The 17,381-nt window shown below is 41.8% G+C and overlaps 1 protein-coding gene across 11 annotated transcripts in view; it reads left to right on the top strand.

The window, feature by feature from the left end:
- The window catches only part of ENOX1 (ecto-NOX disulfide-thiol exchanger 1), a 363,111-nt gene that overhangs the window by 198,523 nt on the left and 147,207 nt on the right, over positions 1-17,381 (top strand). Inside the window, exon 1 of one of the 11 annotated variants that reach the window (XM_031615824.2) lies at positions 7,315-7,715. The exons of the other annotated variants lie outside the window; for them this stretch is intronic. The gene's annotated coding sequence lies outside the window, so the exon portion shown is untranslated. Of the gene's footprint in view, positions 1-7,314; positions 7,716-17,381 lie in introns of those variants that run through there. 11 annotated transcript variants of the gene reach the window in all.

Genomic DNA, 17,381 nt, shown 5'->3' with positions numbered 1-17,381 from the left:
GCACTGCATCTGCTCAGTGCCACCACATGGTTCATTGGAAGGGGAGAAGGTGACATACCAAGATATCACTCTGCCGTTCCGCTCCGCGTGTCACAATTAAAGCAACTTGAATCATTTACTTGACAAATTCAGCCTTTTGTTCTTCTTATGGAGGCACTGTCTCTTGTTTATTTTTTCTTTGAATTACCTGATGGCAGATTGCTCTCGGCATCTCCATTGCTGGCAAACTATAATTAGGTATCCATGCGCACAGTGCTAGCTAAGGAAAGTGTTGGGAGCCTATTCCATCACTGGAACTGGTTTAATTATCTTTATGTGCTGGCTCCAAAGAATTTTGGGAGCCTGGCTTCCCTTGCTTTGTCAAGCTGTGTAAATCCCACATCAATTATACCTCCTATTCTGGAAGCAAATCGCAGAGTGTACAAGCCTCGCATTTCCTTTTCATGACTATTTGTAGGAAGCAAACATAAAAGGAGCTTGTGTTCAGCCACAATAAATTCATTGTTAATTTGAAGTGAATATTTCTAACTTTCTTTTTACTCCTTGCCTGATGCCACTAGCAATTAATTTGGTGTTCAACTAATTCTGCCCAGCCTATGCCAGATCAGAATTTTTTGTCCCCAGCTTTCCAATATATTTCCTACTCAGTATTTCATTCTTAATGCCTTTTTACCTTGTTTATTGGAAACAGGTTTTTAATTATTTTTCAACAGTGTTGGAGTCCTGATGAGCAATTGTTGGATATGTTAGGGAGAGACATTCACCTGATTAATGCGAAAGTTAACTGAGCAACAAAATTGCCTTGTGAAGAAGCAGCTGTGCGCAGAGTTGGAGATGTAAGCAACTTTGAAGGAATCTGAAGAAAATATTTAAAGACAGATTACTTAAATAAGGTACCCAGCAAGCTGAAGGTTGAGTATAAATGTACTGTTTGCTGGTCAGCTGGTTGATTGGGCTGTTAGTTATGTGCGAAAGCACACATACAGGTATTTATTAGGAGACAATTATGTAGGCTTGACTGAAAGCAGAGTGACAGGATATTCAAGGACAAAAAAAAAAAAAAAAAAGAAAAGACTGATGGGTCCTTCAGGTGTATGCTGGAGATGAAATTGTGCTGCAGCCAGCATTTTAATTGCATGCAGAGTTGGCTTCTGTGCTAATGTGTGCTCCTAGGAACAGATCCTTTGGGGGATAGGTCTTTTCACAGTGAGAGGAAGGGAGGAGAGAAGTTTGACACTTATTGCTGGAGTAGAGCTCACACTGAGAAAATTTCTCATGTTATTGACTCTTATCAGCAGCAATTAGGTTCTCTGTTTGCAGGCTTGTGGTCAGCTTAAGGAATCATACCAGCATGATCCACACAGGGTTTTATTGCAAGATAGTTCTACTCACATATTTGGATGTCATCTTCCCTCCTCAGTGTTTCAAAGGGAGATGTTGCAATGGGACTCCAGCAGAAACTCTTGGCTAGGTCACAGGATTTCATCCATGTGGAGGGAAGTAGATGCGTGGAGAATCACAAGAAGATTCATGGAGACACAGCACAGTCACACTCTAAAATGACCAAATAATAAAGGGTTGAGTGCTAGAAAGAACACAGCTCAACTGTTGTATTGAACTGTGTGGCTTCCAGCTTTGCACTGGTCATACATGGCAGCCAGGCACACTCATAGAATCAAAGAATTGTAAATGGTTTAGGTTAGAAGGGAACCTTAAGGATATCCAGTTCCAACTCCCTGCCATGGGCAGTGCCACCCACCAGCTCAGGCTGCTCAGGGCCCCATCCAACCTGGCCTTAAATGCCTTAAAGGATGGGGCACCCACAGCTTATTTGGGCAAAATGTTCCAAAGAATATGATGGCTGTCTCCTCACATGACTAGAAATACGAAAAAAAGAAATTTGAAAGTCATGGTATGGTATAAAACATCCCACTAACAAAATTACTGCCACAGTTATAGGCCAAGACGAACCCTCTGCTTTCAAGCTAAAGCTGATGGTTTTCTGTTCCTGCTCACTCATACATTAGTTAAGACGGGAGCTTTTCTTTCCAAAGGAAAGGTGAAATGGCTTTTTGTATGTAACACTGCATTCTTTCTTGCATGCTTTTCAGGAGATGAGAGCCGTTCAGATTAAAAAGGACCCAGTTTAGGAAAATGAATGGCTTTCTGTGCCATGCAGTAAGTTTGGGAGTAAAGGGTATGGAGAAGACTAGGCAGATACTTTGCCAAGATGAAAACTAAGTGAAAATGGGCCAGACATTAACGGGTTTTTAAGAGATTTTGAAGAAAATAGAAAAAATAAGAAGGCAATTAAACAACACCCATTTGGAAGAGCAAAATGTTCTTGTGAGTGACAAGCACACTGCAGCACCTTCACTGATTCATCTTGCCTCCATTGCGACAAGCAGCTTGGAAAATTCTTTGCAAAATGCAATTCCTTGCCTGGATATTATGACGGACATATAAATTACTTTAATTATGCTTTGCATGCTTATTTCTAAACCAGGAGGGATGCTGGTCTGGTCGTTAGGTAATCACACTGCTTGCTTTCCACCCATGCTGTCCTGCCTTATTGATTTAGCTGATGTGATTTTTGGGGGCTTGTTTCTTGGGTCAGTGGTGTTCCAGCCTTCCTGGGCCATGTCACCCCATTTGTTTATGAAGCCTTTGTCTTGCATGGCTTGGAGGGAGCATTCCTGTTGATGTTTGGATGAAGGCTCTAATTGTTCTCTTTCATAGAGCACTTTTTTAGAGCTCTCTTGCAGTGTAGCCAGGGCTCTGGAGCCAGCTCTGTGCCGTACAGAGTATTTTGGGTTGCCTTGTGGGAGCCTAAGACAGCCTCCAGTTCATCAGGCCAGCTAAGAACACGCTTAATCTCTGCCTGTTCAACAAATGCTTTAAACATAAACATACTTCAAAGTGTTTTGCTATACATGGGTGAGCTCCAAAATGTACTGCGTGCTTTGCTAGATAAGGATCGGTATTTCTCCCTGAAAGAGCTCGTTGTAAGACAGACACGTTAGCACTGTTTGTGTTTTTAGGCAAGAGGCTTGACACCTTGCTGTCTACGTGGCAGTTAAAGTAGACAAACACAGAAAATATTTTTAATAGCTACCTGACATGTAAATACAGATTACTTAGAATGGTAATTTGCCCGTGTATTACAAATTAGTGCTATCAATTTAAACTATGTGATAGCAACCACTGACGTTAATCTCCTTTTCTTTATTGTTCAAAAAAGAACAAAACTCATTTGCTTTAAATGTGCTTTTTTTCCTCTCTGAAGCTGCTTAATGCAAGCTACTTTCACAAAGAATATACTGAACAGTTGAGTCCACGTTTTTATTTTCTTATGTACAATTTAAAAAGCACATGAAAGAGTTGCAGTGGTATAGGTTATGTGTTCCAATAAAAGGAACTGTCCTGATATATTTTTTTAAGAAGATTAAAAAAACTTCTGAGGGTGAATGCAAATAATATGTTATACTCTCACCTCGGAAAACTTTGGGAGCTTAATGTAATTTAAGAGCCAGCCATTCGGATGCGTTTGCAACTTGCTGTAAACCTAAAGCTGTGTGGCTGATAAACAGCGACAGAAGAAGGAGATGATCCAAAACACATCCAAAGCATCCAGGCCTGCGTGCAGCAACTTCTATTTAAATCACACATGGAAAACTATCGAGCTTGGGTGTTTAAAATGCCTGAGACAGAATAGTGTGTGAAGCAGAAGCAACAGCCAAGGTTTGTAAATCAACTCTTGTCTGATACCTGTGTATGCATACGTGTGTGTATATACTTGTACACATTCATACATAGATGTATTCATACAGTGTGCTGTGCGTTCGTATCTGATACAGACGTGTGAACAGCAGCAGTGCTGTTCCCTTCTGAGCAGTTGTCCCCAGATTTAGCAGTCCTGTTCACAAAGCTCAGCCCTTCACCAGCATTGTGCTGGCAGGGAAACTTGGCATCGTTTCCTTCTTTCTAAGTAGGGCCCTCTTCTTAATTTGCTCGACGCAGATACAGTCCCAGTGGTCTCTGAAAGGGATCCAAATCCCTCCTCACCATCTTCATCCCTTATATTTTTTCCAGGTGAACACTCTGCAGCTCTCTCGACAAAATAGATGGGTATTTTTATTTCCCAGACGCAAGTCTGACTATTTCTGGTAGGCGGCACGTAACAGAAACGCGTTTGCCAAGTGCTGCTGCCTCTTTCCTCGGTTATGGGAAAGCATTTTGTTGAAATGGGAAAACCAAACGCACGGAGCCCGCCAGCGCCACACGCCTCTCGTCTGCGAGCATCCCACCCGGGGACGTGGGCTGTGTTGAAGACCCAGGGGGGGCCGGGCGGAGAGGAGCCCTTTGTTGAAATGTTGGCAGCACATCACTGGACTTGTCGCCGTTACAGATGGAGTGCTTTGCCGAACAGATGGATTCTCAGCTTTTGGAAAGAAAGGGAAGGTACTTGATGTACCACGGTGGGAAAGGAGGGGGGATCCTCCGGGCATATGGGAAGGCAGGGAAGAAGGCACGTTCTGCACTTCTTGGTGCACTTGGAGCCTAGCAACATCTCTCTGGCAAACTTGCTGGGAATGTGTAAGCACAGCACTCTATGAGAAGGCAAAGTGACTGTACCAGACGTGGAGGAAGTAATTTGCACAGGAATACTGAAAATGAAGGCAGAGCCCAGGGAAGCCTGTTCTGGTAGGCATACAGCTCAGCATGATGGCTGGGAATTGGGCAGGGGCATAAGCACAGCCCATGCTGGCACAGGACTGCTGGCAGCAGAGCACAGCTGTGGCAAAGGACCAGTTAATATCTTAAAATCTATTGTGTTACCACTGTGAAGGCAGGAATCCCTGTTTTAACGCAGTTTCATACAGTAGTAGAACCATGAAATCACTAAGGCTAGTAAAGACCTCTAAGATCATTTAGTCCAACAGCCCACCTAACACCAACATTGCCCACTGACCATGTCTCTCAGTGCCACATCTGCACGTTTCTTGAACACCTCGAGGGATGGTGTCTCCCCCATAGGGCAGCGTGTTCCAGTGCCTGACCACTCATTCAACTAAGAAGTTTTTCCTGATCTCCAACCTGAACTTCCCCCATGCAACTTGAGGCCATTTCCTCTTCAACTATAGCTAGTTTCTAGCCATAGTGAGGTGATGTGTACAACAGCATCATTCAGGGACCTTATTGCTTCTTCTTGTCCTCCTCTTCCTCCCATTCCCATCTTGTTCATGCCTCGCTTCCACCTTAATTGCAAGTGAAAGATCAATTCTGTGAAGCACCCAGAAGCCTGCAGCCCTGCCTGGAAATGATGTTATCTGTTCCAATATTTACTGCTAAAATCTTCGTGAAATTGCCAAGTGGAGTGTGATAAGGAAGCAGCACGAACTGGAAGGATATTTTGGTATTGCATGTTAACTCTCTGCAACTTTTCAGTCAGTTTACACATGCACACACATACAGATAGAGTTAGCACAAATATTGTACTTTATTGTGATAGAGTATAGGAGATGAGAACCTTGTACTTCAATCTGTATTTTTACTTCTTATCTTGATTAGACATTTTCAACATCTCTTGAATGCAAGCATAAAACATATCTAGCCTTAGTAAGGACACCAAAGGCCTTGGAAATCTGAATTTTCTGAGGGGAAAAAAAAAAAAGATATAATAAAGGGCGAAAATGTCAAGGTTCTTGTAAAGCATGATTCTCTGCTGAAAGCAGCTATGCAAAAAACACATCATGTTCTTAAATAATGGATCTGGCTTTTGTTCATAGTCAGGGTTATGTCTGCAGCAACTGAAATGTCAGAAGTCTTTTTTTCCTGAAAAATAGAGAACTGGATTACAAACCCACCTGTGCATCTACTGCGCTCCATTGTGTTGGACCAAATTTTCAGAGAGGCTCTGAGATAAAATAAACCAGGAATCCCATCACTGAATTTTAGTACTAACATTTTTCAGATTGTTGTGTCTGGATCTCTGCCAAGTTTCAGTCCTATCATAAATTAATTCCAACCCACACAAAAGAGAAGGGAAAAAAAAAAAAAAAAAAAAAAAAGCTTCCACAAGATAAAAAACACTGGGCAAATTTTATGGGGAAACAAGTGGCCAAAAATAATTAATTGGAGAAATAATTATCTAAAGTGTGCGAGCTCTCCTCTCTAATTGGAAGTTTATAACAGTTTGCTGCTTTATTGAGTAGGATACAGGAAGAGCATCAGCAATCTACTGAACCCTACTGAAATGAATAGAAAGTTAAGATGTTACTTCTCACAACCAGTACTGCTATTGAGCCCACTTCCCTTTCTCCATGGCCAAATCTTATCTGGCTGCCAGAGAACTTGTGAAATTCATGGTGGGGATGAGCCAGGGTCTGGTTTTTGCATTGTATGTCTGGCTTTATTCAATCTCTGGTCACCCTCAGATAGTAAATATCTCATATGTTGGACAGGTGAAAGGTTTCATTCAGCTGCAGATCTGCTTCCAAGGCAACCGATTCCTGTCATTTGAGCAGTTTAAACATGCTGAAAACAAAGCTTTCTTTCTGGTTTCCTTCTTTGTGGTTTTACATGGAAAGCTTTATCCATCGCCCTCCTGTCCCTTCTACAAGTAGATACAGAAAATCCAATAGCATTAACAAGTAATTATATACATTTATAAATGTACTCCCTCTTCCAGTCAAGATAGAATGATGCCATTTTATTTTACAAGCATAGAATAAATATCAAGAGTTAAGAAATTGCCCAGGTTAGCATCTGTGAGCACTCTGTACACAACAAATGTATGCAACTGTAACAACACATTATGCCTTATAGTATGATTCCCCATTACAAAGGGTGTTTTCCCAGTAAAGTTCTCAGTAGTTCTGTTACAAGTTTGGTTTGGAGGAGCAGTGCCCCAGTTCTTTCCCTGAGGAAAGTTACTTAAAGGGTTGCTAGCAAAGTGTTCCCCACCATCTGATTTCTGCCAAGGTAGGCACTTATGACAGATCTTCCAGCAAATGTTTGCTATATCCTTTTACATCCTGCAGCTGAATGGGATCTTCTGAAGGTTGGCTTTGCTCCTTCTTCCTCTGCATATCTTCAGATGCAATGGTGAGCTGCCCTCCCTGCCCTCATGCTGTCCTCACATCCGAACTGGGTGTCTCACACTCTGCCCCCTCTGGTCCCTCCTTGAGCAGAACTTCTCTTTCCTGACATGGCAATTGGGATGAAATGGGGAATAGACTGGAGAAGCAGTGGAATGTTGATAGGAAGAGGTACAGGTTGTGACAGACACTGCTGTGCCTGACAGCTCTGTGGCTGATTCCCAATAACTAAACAGCACCTGACCTCACAGCCCCCCTCCTCCTGCTCCTAGGCATGTAGGTCTTAGCCAGCTGGTCTCTGGTTAACCCCACCTCACTCTGTTTATTTCCTGCCACTTTGCAGACACACCACTGAGCGTTAAGTATGTGAACTCAAAGACGTTGTCTCTCTCAACCATACGGTCCTAATAGCAAACCGTCACAAGCTGGCTTTCTCCAGGCAGAATTGTTTCTACCTAAGAAATATAGGCTTCGGGAGCATGCCCTCTCTCTCACCCCTTTCAGACTGCATTAAAAGCATCCACTTCAGGAAGCTACAACTGTGTTTATTCGAGTGTTGAATTTGGAAGTAGTACCAGGATCCCTGCCACTGCACGCTTGAACCATGAAGCCCAGGTCAGTTCCATTTTTTGGTTTTCATGCACTGGCACAGCACTGCGGTGTTCTGAGCTTCCAGGACTCAGTGGGAGCAATTCTTCTTTTAAGATGCAGAAAATATCATGTTTGGTTTTATAACCTTACCTCTTGTTGCTTCTTTTTTTTTTTTTTTCCTTTTTCTACTACTAAACCAAAATGTCGGGGTGGCATGTCAGTAAACACAGTGCGTTCCAAAAGGATCACACTTGACAGGCTCAAAAACTAAACTCTCTCTTTTAAACAAGCAGGAGCTGCTCCCATTTTCCTGACTGCCAACCAGGCTGTCCCTGGACCTGAGGGGACAGCTGTGCTTAATCTGCCTAGCGCTCTGTCACTGTGACTGCCAGCAATCGCACTGTATAACGCAGTCCCAGCCTGTGGGAGGATAACAGGTTTCAATCACTGTGCACTGAGGTTGACTTTGTGACTCAAAGGCTGCTGACTCAGTACCCTGTTAGTTTTTTCAGTGCATCAACCCCTGGTCTATCTTCCAGCCTTCTGTGGCATTATGGATTTTGTGTGTTTGTCAGATTGCTAGGGAGGAAGGTGCAGGAGCAGATATTGATGGACATTGCTCCCGTTGCCTTGGAGTATTTCTGAGGTGGCTTTGGTAGTAAGACTACGCTACACTTCGAACTCCAAATTTTACCCCAACTGAGTTCGTGTTTCTGAAATTTCATGGGTGTAGACATTTACTGCAAGATGGATTTGCACAGGGAGAGTCAAGGGTAACAGGATTTGGTACCTGCAGTGTTTGTTTCTCCCAAATACATGTTGATTGACTATTTGAAAGCACAAGTCTGCCAGTCTGCCTACAGGGGAGACATCAACAATGTTTTTTGCAGAGAAATTTGTAGATGTTTTACTGTGGTGCCTATGTGGATCTTGCTTCCCCTTTTCTTCTGTTGTGTGCTCCTCTGTGGTTCTGGTGTTGCTAGGAATGTTCTTGGAATAAGAGTTCCTCTGGATGGAACTTATTTCTCTATCACTTTTTCATGCTTTGTGCAATGGGTGAAGGATAATCTAGAGCACATTCAAACACGATCTTTTCATGACCAAGGAAGTAGCCCTCAGTTTGAGGCATTCTCCCCATCAGTCACGACCAACCATCTGGAGAGTGAAATGCAGCATCCAGACTCAAGTCTTCAGCTCTTCTCTTGCAGTTACACTGCTTACAGATTTTCTTTCTTTTCAGCTTTTCTTTTTTTGTGTCTTTGTTCCTTGTCTAATTATTTCAGGTCAACCCTACAACGGCTGAGTAGAATACAGTAAGGGCAATACTCTGTGATCTTCTCATGGCAGGAAAATTTGCATGAAAAGATAAATATCTTTTTTAGGTATTATACTTATGGAAGACAATGAAGAGATAAGTTTTGAGTGACTGAAAATTTTGTAGCTGCACCATTAATGTTTAATTACCTTTGGCAGCCAAGAAATGCCTTTCTGGATTAACCAGACACTCTGCTTCAGGGATATGCATAGGTGGCAGAAAGTGATAAAGCCGGTGAAACCGCACCTCTGGGAACATGTAATGGGATCTTTCCTGTGATATGCAAATGATGCTGCCAAGTTGCTGTATAAACAATTCATGGGAGAAGTGGTGAGAGCTAGTTAAATAGCTGGATCGCATATCAAAGATAAAATCCATCACCGAGAATGGAAAAATGCATTAAAAGAGTAGTTTTGGGGTTTTTTTTAAAATAATGTCCTCTGCCCAAAGCATTTAGTTGCAGTAAAGAGTAAATAGCAAATGTTTTATCACAGTTATTGCCATTCACAGTAAAGGAGTGTTATGGAATCCAGTATGCATGGATTTTACGGCAAAGAAGACTTTCTCTCTTACGTGTAATCCAACCAGTAATGTTACTCTTTCTTTCTTCTTCTTTAAGTGAGAAAGAAACATTACTAAACAAATTCTAAATTGGTTACCCTTCAGGCAGAAGACATGCACTGCTTACTTTTCAGTGATAAATCCAATCCTGTCATTTCTATTCCGGGCATGAGCAATGATCTCAGGCATCCTAGCAAAACATATTTCAGGGTCACATACAGTCATAGATCGATGAGTGTGCAGAAACCTTATTGATGCTAGCAGAAGTTGAGCTCATGCATTCAGTCTGGATTTCCACTTTTGGCGTTTCATGCTGTATGAGGAAAGGATTCCGGCTAATCACACACCTCCAACAAATCAAAGATTGCTCTTTCACAAATGGCATCAGAACCCTCAATGACACTGTGTCCAACCACACTGTTTTTCCCTGGAAGTCCATCCATGTACCAATTGTTTTCCGTCAGCCCCTTTCCCTACCTGCTGTTCATTTCATGATCTGATGTGGCTCAGCTGAAGCAAACTGAGAAGTCTCTGATTGACTTCAGTGGGAGTTGGATCATGCTCTAGAATCCTAAGGGGCCAGCAGCAGAAAAATTTAAGAAGACAGCTGGGAATTTGAAAACATGATGAGGCAAGGGAAGTATTTTTGGCCTGTGACTTTCTTTTGTTTTGCTATGCAACAGAAACGATACTCTAGATGGAGATGTATGTAAAGTCATAATAAACAGATCCTGCATTCAACAAATGCATCCGATCCTGTTCAGTGTTTAATCACCCACAAAAGCTGCCTCAGATGCTCTTCCACCAGGAACAATATCTCCTAATTAACTGTAATTAAGGTATATTATAACAACAGGATGTGAAACTAGATGGATCTGTCTCTTGACATTTCAAATTTGGATTTTTTTTTTCTGCCAAGTCTCTTAATATGCTTCAATTAATGATAACAGAGGCCAGGCCATTCTCAGTGATGGATCTGCATACATGAATCTTAGAATAACTGAGATGAGACAGAATATAGATCTTTCCTCTAATAAAGTCCACTTAGAAACATTCATGGTCCCCAGCTAAGGGTAATTTACTGGCCCAGATGTGGATGAGAAGGAAACCAAGGGTAAAATTTTTATCACTTTATCCTAGGAAGTACAAAGTCCATACCAGAGACAATGGAAAAATCTGCACTTTATCTGCATGTTCTTTAGAGATTCTATATTCAACTTGTTGCTGATATGGCATCTCTTCAGTCACTGGGAAAAATCACATGAATCCATTTTAATCATGCACTTATCAAGCAAATTTTTAACTTGAGTAACCTGAGGAAGTGCTTCGATAAACATCTTGAAATTGTTGCTTCTGCTCTGAGCTGTGGCACACATCAAGACTTCTCAAACTGTCTGTAGGTCACTTATCAATGAAGAATTTTGAACTATTCCTGAGAAAAGGGGAACTGCCAATTTAAAGAGAATCTCCTAGCTCAGGCATTCCTGAGCATGTAATTATACTGAATATGTTGACCCCTTTCTAGTAGCCACAGTTGTCCTAAAGAAGGTTAACAACATTTTTTTATAGGACAAGGGGAAATGGATTCAAACTAAGAGAAGATTTAGGTTGCCCAGAGATGTGGTTGATGCCCCATCCTTGGAGACATTCAAGGTCAGTCTGGATGAGGCTTTGAGCACCTGATCTATCTGTAGGTTTCTCTGTTCATTACAGGGGCTTTGGACTAGATCACCTTTAAAAGTCCATTCCAACTCACGTAATTCTATGATTCTGTGATTGCATTTTAAATGATTAACAACTTTGCATTTCTACCAAGGCTGAAATCTTGTTTGCACCCTGAAATATGCACTAACACAGCAATGTGCTACAGCTCCATCTGGTGACTCTTCCTGAACCTGGTGATGCTTTATTGTGTGTCACTGATGCACTTTGCAATGTCACCAACCCATGGGACTCAGGGAGAAGTTCACCACTTCAAAGAGGAGCACAGATAAAACTGTCTGTCTGCAGATTTTGGTATGGCATACAGATATTTGCCTGTAATTATCAATTAGATGTCAAGAAGTGTATGCAGTCAGAAGGTATTGTATAAAAACAGTGGGTAAAAATATGAGAAGCGTATCTCCCATGCTATTCTACTGAGCAGCTCTATTACAATGAGGATTTAATTCAAGTGATCTACTGTGTCTCTGATTACAGAATACAGTAATTTTCCTGGGCTCTTTTTTTTTTTTTTTTTTTTTTTTTTTTTCATTTCTTTCTAGCTGCTTCTATTCCCTTTAAGTTCTTTGAGGAAATATTTGTATAGATCTATTAGAACTGCGTTCCCAAGCATCCTTACTGTAAATCAATTACCTGATTGAGAAACAGCGTGATTAGAAACTTTCCATTTTCTTTTAGGATCCCAGTAAACAATTCTTTTAAAGTTTTGTATTTTCTTTGCATCTTATGTGCCCATGCTTGCTTGATCACATGCAGGAAATATTTTTGTACGCTGCTGCTATGCATGACTAAGAAAGAAGCTGTAGATAGAACAAGATGAGATACAGGCTGTAATTTACACCTGACAGAGTGTGAATTTCATTGCAAGTCCTTTTAAAGGGAACTTGCCATTTTCTCCACATTCAGATAGAGATTCCTTTTAAATATATATATCTACATGAGCATTATCATTTGTTTGTTTGTTCTAGTTTGCTTTTGCTTAATTTCTTCTAGGAAATAATATTCTTCAAGGTAATGGAATCCTGTGTTATTCGCAGGCACAGGTAATGGTCCCGTGATGCTGGACATACTCCATAAGCAGAGAACAGCCAGACTAAGCAAAATTAACAGTGTAAAGAAAGTATTGTCACTCCATTTCATGGGTTGAGGGTGTCAAGGCAAAGGCAGTTTAAAAGATGTTCCCAAAGTCTACTGCAAAGCTGTATGAGGACTGGCACCCCCATCCACTCGCTTTTCTGTTTCTAAAGGACAGAAGACCCCTTATTTGTTTCAGTTGAACTGCAACTTAGGGTATTTTAGAAGATACTTAGAGATAGAAGGCGCTATTATTCTTCCCTACTGAAAGAATTATTAGCAGGCAATTAAAAGAATAACAAATGGAACCCATTCAAACTGCTCTATATGCTGTTGCACTGAGCTTCAGGCAAGAAGGTACATGGAGGTCATTTCACCTGACCACTTATATGTCAAAGGCCACTAGTGTCATACAGGCTCTCCTAAATTAAGCCATGTGTTTTAGACAGAAATACACCAGTTCTCACAAAACACTGTCTATCTAGACAGTAAATTCAAAGGATGAGGTTTTGTTTCTGTGTGCAGCTGCTTTGCATCTGCTATAGTTTCACCTGGACAAACAAGGACAGTCCATGCTGCTTAATCTCCTGCACCATCACAATTATTTTGATTAATTTGATACTTTGCAGCTTAAAACAAAACAAATCACATGAGCAGAGATGGTGCTGAAAAAGGATGGACGCTGCCCCAGTGCCTCCTCTGTGCCATGAGTGCTCAGTGCTGCTCTAGGAAGACTATTGAATAGTGGCCATCCAGCTGTGTTGGGGGAACCGCTGCCTCCCACTGCACTCTGGCTACACTGGCTGTGTCCCCTGCACGTTCAAGAGGTGAAGTAAAGACTTGGTCTCAGGAGAGCACAGTGCACAAGTTTGCTGGATGACAATATAAGCAAACAAGTCCAAAGCCATCAGTTACCATATTCATAGCTACAGGCCAAATGCTTTATTCATAATGTCACAGTGGAAGTATTAACATTGCATTTGTTTAAAAAGTAACTAGCAGGCCATCTGTGACCCTCATAATACACCTTAAGCAGTGTTCTACTAGTTTACACTGGTTACATTCTGCTTTATGTTTTCCAGAGGTCCAATTTGCAATGATTTTTACTGCAGTAACAAATGCTATTTATGAATATAAGTGACTAATTTACTAAAGTTTCACACACCGACTTCATGGCTTCTGCTTCACAATTAAAGGTTCTGCAAACCTTTGGTCTTGTTGTTGACTTTGGGTTGTTCCTGATTGTACAGAAAAGGCTGGAAATACTGTATTACAGTAAATGTGTTGTTATTGCCCTTGTTATTAGAAAATGTTTATATACTGCAGTAAATTTACAATGTACTTTGCCAGCACAGATAAAGGCAAATTCTCTACTCTGAAGAGCTCACAGTTCAAATAAGACAGGACAGATAAATGCATAAAACTTTGGCACAGGATTTTAGCAATGTGAAAGGGGTGGAAGGCTTGCATAGGGAGGGAGAGGTATGTTATCATCATCAATGTTCCTGCTTTTTTTTTTCACAATAGCATCTTAAATGCCTGAAAGGCTGAAACCCTGCTTGCATGAAGTGCAGAAACTGGCAATTGGGTGGCCTTGCCTATGAATCTCCAGCTCACTGGCATTCCTTCCTGGAGGCTTCTGGCTGAAGCCAGCATCAGCCCAGTAACAGCACAAGGAGTGCCAGAGCTCTAGTGGGTTTTAGCCTTGCTTAAGGAAAATCCACATGATTTCCTGCCCTGAAGATTTGTAACTGAAAATGGTAAACACACGAGACAGCATTTTGGGGGAAAAGAGTTGAGGAGGCTGTTAGCCACCAAAGGTACAGCAGAATGAGCTGGCATGTGGGAAGGCTTTTAGCACCTTTGTACCCAGTGTGATCTGCAGCTGGAGCCCCATCTGCCCTCACCCCAGGCAGCCTGTTACAAGGGAAAAAAATTCCCAATGCAGTTTTTGTAGCTTGATTCTACTACAGTCACTGCTGTTCTCTTGATCCTACCTCATGTTACATATGGGATTGACTCTCCCTCAGTGGAAGGTGTCCAAGTGTCCTGGGAAGAAAAGCACACAAATAGAGTATGTGATATTCCTTTTTGCAGGAACTCCTTTTTGTAGTAACTTCTTGGTGATTCCATACATAATTGTTCGGAAAATGGGCAGAAATTCCTGGCTCCACTTTGCAACGTAATTCAGCCTCTGCTGAAAGCTAGTGGGTATGAGGAAGCACAAAGAGCCTGGAAAGCTCTGCTGTACCCTGAGAGAAGTGGAAAACCTTGGTTCATCTTATTTACCCACAACAACCAGGATGGGAGAAGCAAAAAAAACGTAGTGAAAGTCCATGCAGCTTGTTGTCACCATCTATTCAATGAGGAGTGCTGTTCCAAAACAAAGGATAAAGCCATTTGCTGCCTGGTTGAGGCTGATGTCTTTAAATAAGGGGACCCTGGTTGCTGAGCGGGGTGTGTGATCACACATTGGTCTTTAAGATGGGAGCTATGAGGTGCAAAGAAGTTAAGTGTCGGGAAAAGAAATAGGGCTGAGGAGATAGGATTCATTTGAAAGTAGGAAGAAAAGGGCCAGAATGAGTTCTCTCTCCAGAGAACAGACAGATGTAGGACAACACAGTAGTAGGAAGTGTGTATGAGTGGGCAGTTCCCGTTGTCAAACACTGATAGTCATGTGTTGGCATATTCACTGGGGATGGGCAGGAAAAAAAAAAATCAGAAAGAAAGTCATCTCTCTCTCTAAATATACGTATGTGTCTAAATATGAGGACTTTCTCATGTTTACTCCTTGCTGACTCATGATTTCTGTTCTCCTGATGCTCACTGTGCTGGACTTACCAGCCAGGCAAAAGATGGGAGCAGGAGTTGTGTCCCTTGGGGCTGAGTCCTGCTTGACCCATATCCTCTTATCTCATTGGTGTCTGACCAATGGGTGTCTGAAGCAAATGTCCATACTCAAAGCTGAAGTGTAAGTTTCCAGATAAAAAGGGAGAGGAGCATCTCTGAAGTGTGTTTCATTGCCTGGTGAGGTAGGTGCCTGAATCAGGCCACCTGGTTCTTACTGCTGGAATTGGTGGTGTCAGGAAAGTTCAGATACAGACATCTGTATAGACATAGAATCATAGAATCATAGAATAGCTTGGGTTGGAAGGGACCTCAAGGATCATCAAACTCCAACCCCTATGCTGCAGGCAGGGCCACCAACCTTCATATCTAATACTAGACCAAGCTTCCCAGGGCCCCAGACTCAGTGAGATTAATCCTTCCTTCTGTCACTGAAACAAAGCAGTACAATGGATCATAGTGATCCTTGGTAGCAAAGAGATATTTGGATGAGGGAATGTCCCATGGCAGACTTGGGCAAGAAACGTGCCTTTGTTGTAAGGCAAAGCATGAACTCAATGGGTGGAAACAAACAAAAAGAAGAAATCAAGGAAAATCAAAGAGGAAAATTCTGAGGTAAATGGAGAAGAACAGGCGACACACAAAGAGGAGTGGAATGAGTACAAGATAAATGAGACCAGGGAGCACAATTCAGAGCTTGTAGTTGGAAAAAAAGATCCTGAGTGTGATGTTCTATGCAATGATGGCTGCTTTTGGAGAGAGGAAAGATATAGTGCGATAGAAGAGATAGTGAGTTTTTCTAGTAAGAAGGATTTATCACCAGAAACCTTGAATTAGAACTAACAAAACAAGCCTAAACCTCTCTTTCAGCATTTCACTTAGCATCTGTCACTGTGAGAATATGTGGTGGTCTTACATAAAATATTGATTACATTATTATGTTGTACAAAAGTGCTCTGCAGGTGACCCCAGGCACTTAAGCAAGGGCATTCAGATGTTACCTTTTGTCACAGTTTGGTACAACAATAAAAGCATATTTTAAAAATATGAAAATGCTTTCATTGACAAGGATATTTTTTTTTCCATGAAATTGCCTGAGAAGACAGGAGTTCAATTATACAGCCTGTGGAGGAAAAGAAAAATGATAATGAATGTGTTCTAGAAACTTTTTAAAAGTTACTTAAAATAGATTTTCCATACATAATATTGCCATATGAAACTCAACTGTCTTCTGGTCTTCTTGGGCTTGCAGAGCAGCATGTTTCCATTTGGAAATTCAATATCAAGGATTTCCTGCCTCACTCTGGTGGACTGTGTGATGCCATCCTCAGAAGCCTTTCACAGATAGGGCTTACCCATCAAACTGCATGTTTTCAGCAGGTGGCATGGGAGTAAGTTATAGTGTTCTTCCTGGAAGGGCATCCCAGTCTTTTTCCATTTTTTCCTCTCTCCTGTCTGAATTTCTTTTTTTATTAAAACAGTCCTTTGTATTGCACCTGCCTGAAGTAGCACTAGTTAAGCACCAGGTAGGAGGCTAGAGTGAAAGAGGAGCGTGATGTTTGGCACATTTGTGTAGGTGTTCCATCAAGCCCAAAGAGAATAGAAATAGCATGTGTAGTGCACGTATAATGACTGCTCCAGGTGCCTTGTGACATCAAGGAGGCATTCCGGGACCTGGAGAGGAATAACCATATGCTTCAGTACAGGTTAGGGAATGACCTACTAGAGAGTGATGGACCTGTGTGACAACAGGTTGACCGTGAGCCAGCAGTGGCCAATAAGGCCAATGATATCCTGGGGAGCATAAAAAAGAATGTGGCCAGAAGGCTGAGGGAGACGATCTTCCTCTTCTACTCTGCCCTGGTGAGGCCACATTTAGAATACTGTGTTAAAAAAAAATAGGGATCTCCTAGAAAGGGTCCAGTAGAGGGCCACAAAGATGATAAAAGGCCTGGAGCATCTCCTGTAGGAAGAAAAGCTGAGTAACCTGGGTCTCTTCAGGTTAGAAGACTGAGGGGGGATTTGATTACTGTTTATAAATATCTGAAGGGAGATAGGAGGCAAATGGATGAGGTGAGGCTCTTCTCATTGGTATGTAACAACAGGACAAGGACTAATTGCCTAAAACTTGAACACAGGAGGTTCCAGGTAAACATTCAGGAGACTTCTTA

Source organism: Phasianus colchicus, chromosome 1, assembly GCF_987193195.1.
Source record: "Phasianus colchicus chromosome 1, bPhaCol1.hap1.1, whole genome shotgun sequence".
Classification (NCBI taxonomy): Eukaryota; Metazoa; Chordata; class Aves; order Galliformes; family Phasianidae; genus Phasianus; species Phasianus colchicus.
This window is presented reverse-complemented; position numbering and strand designations above follow the sequence as displayed.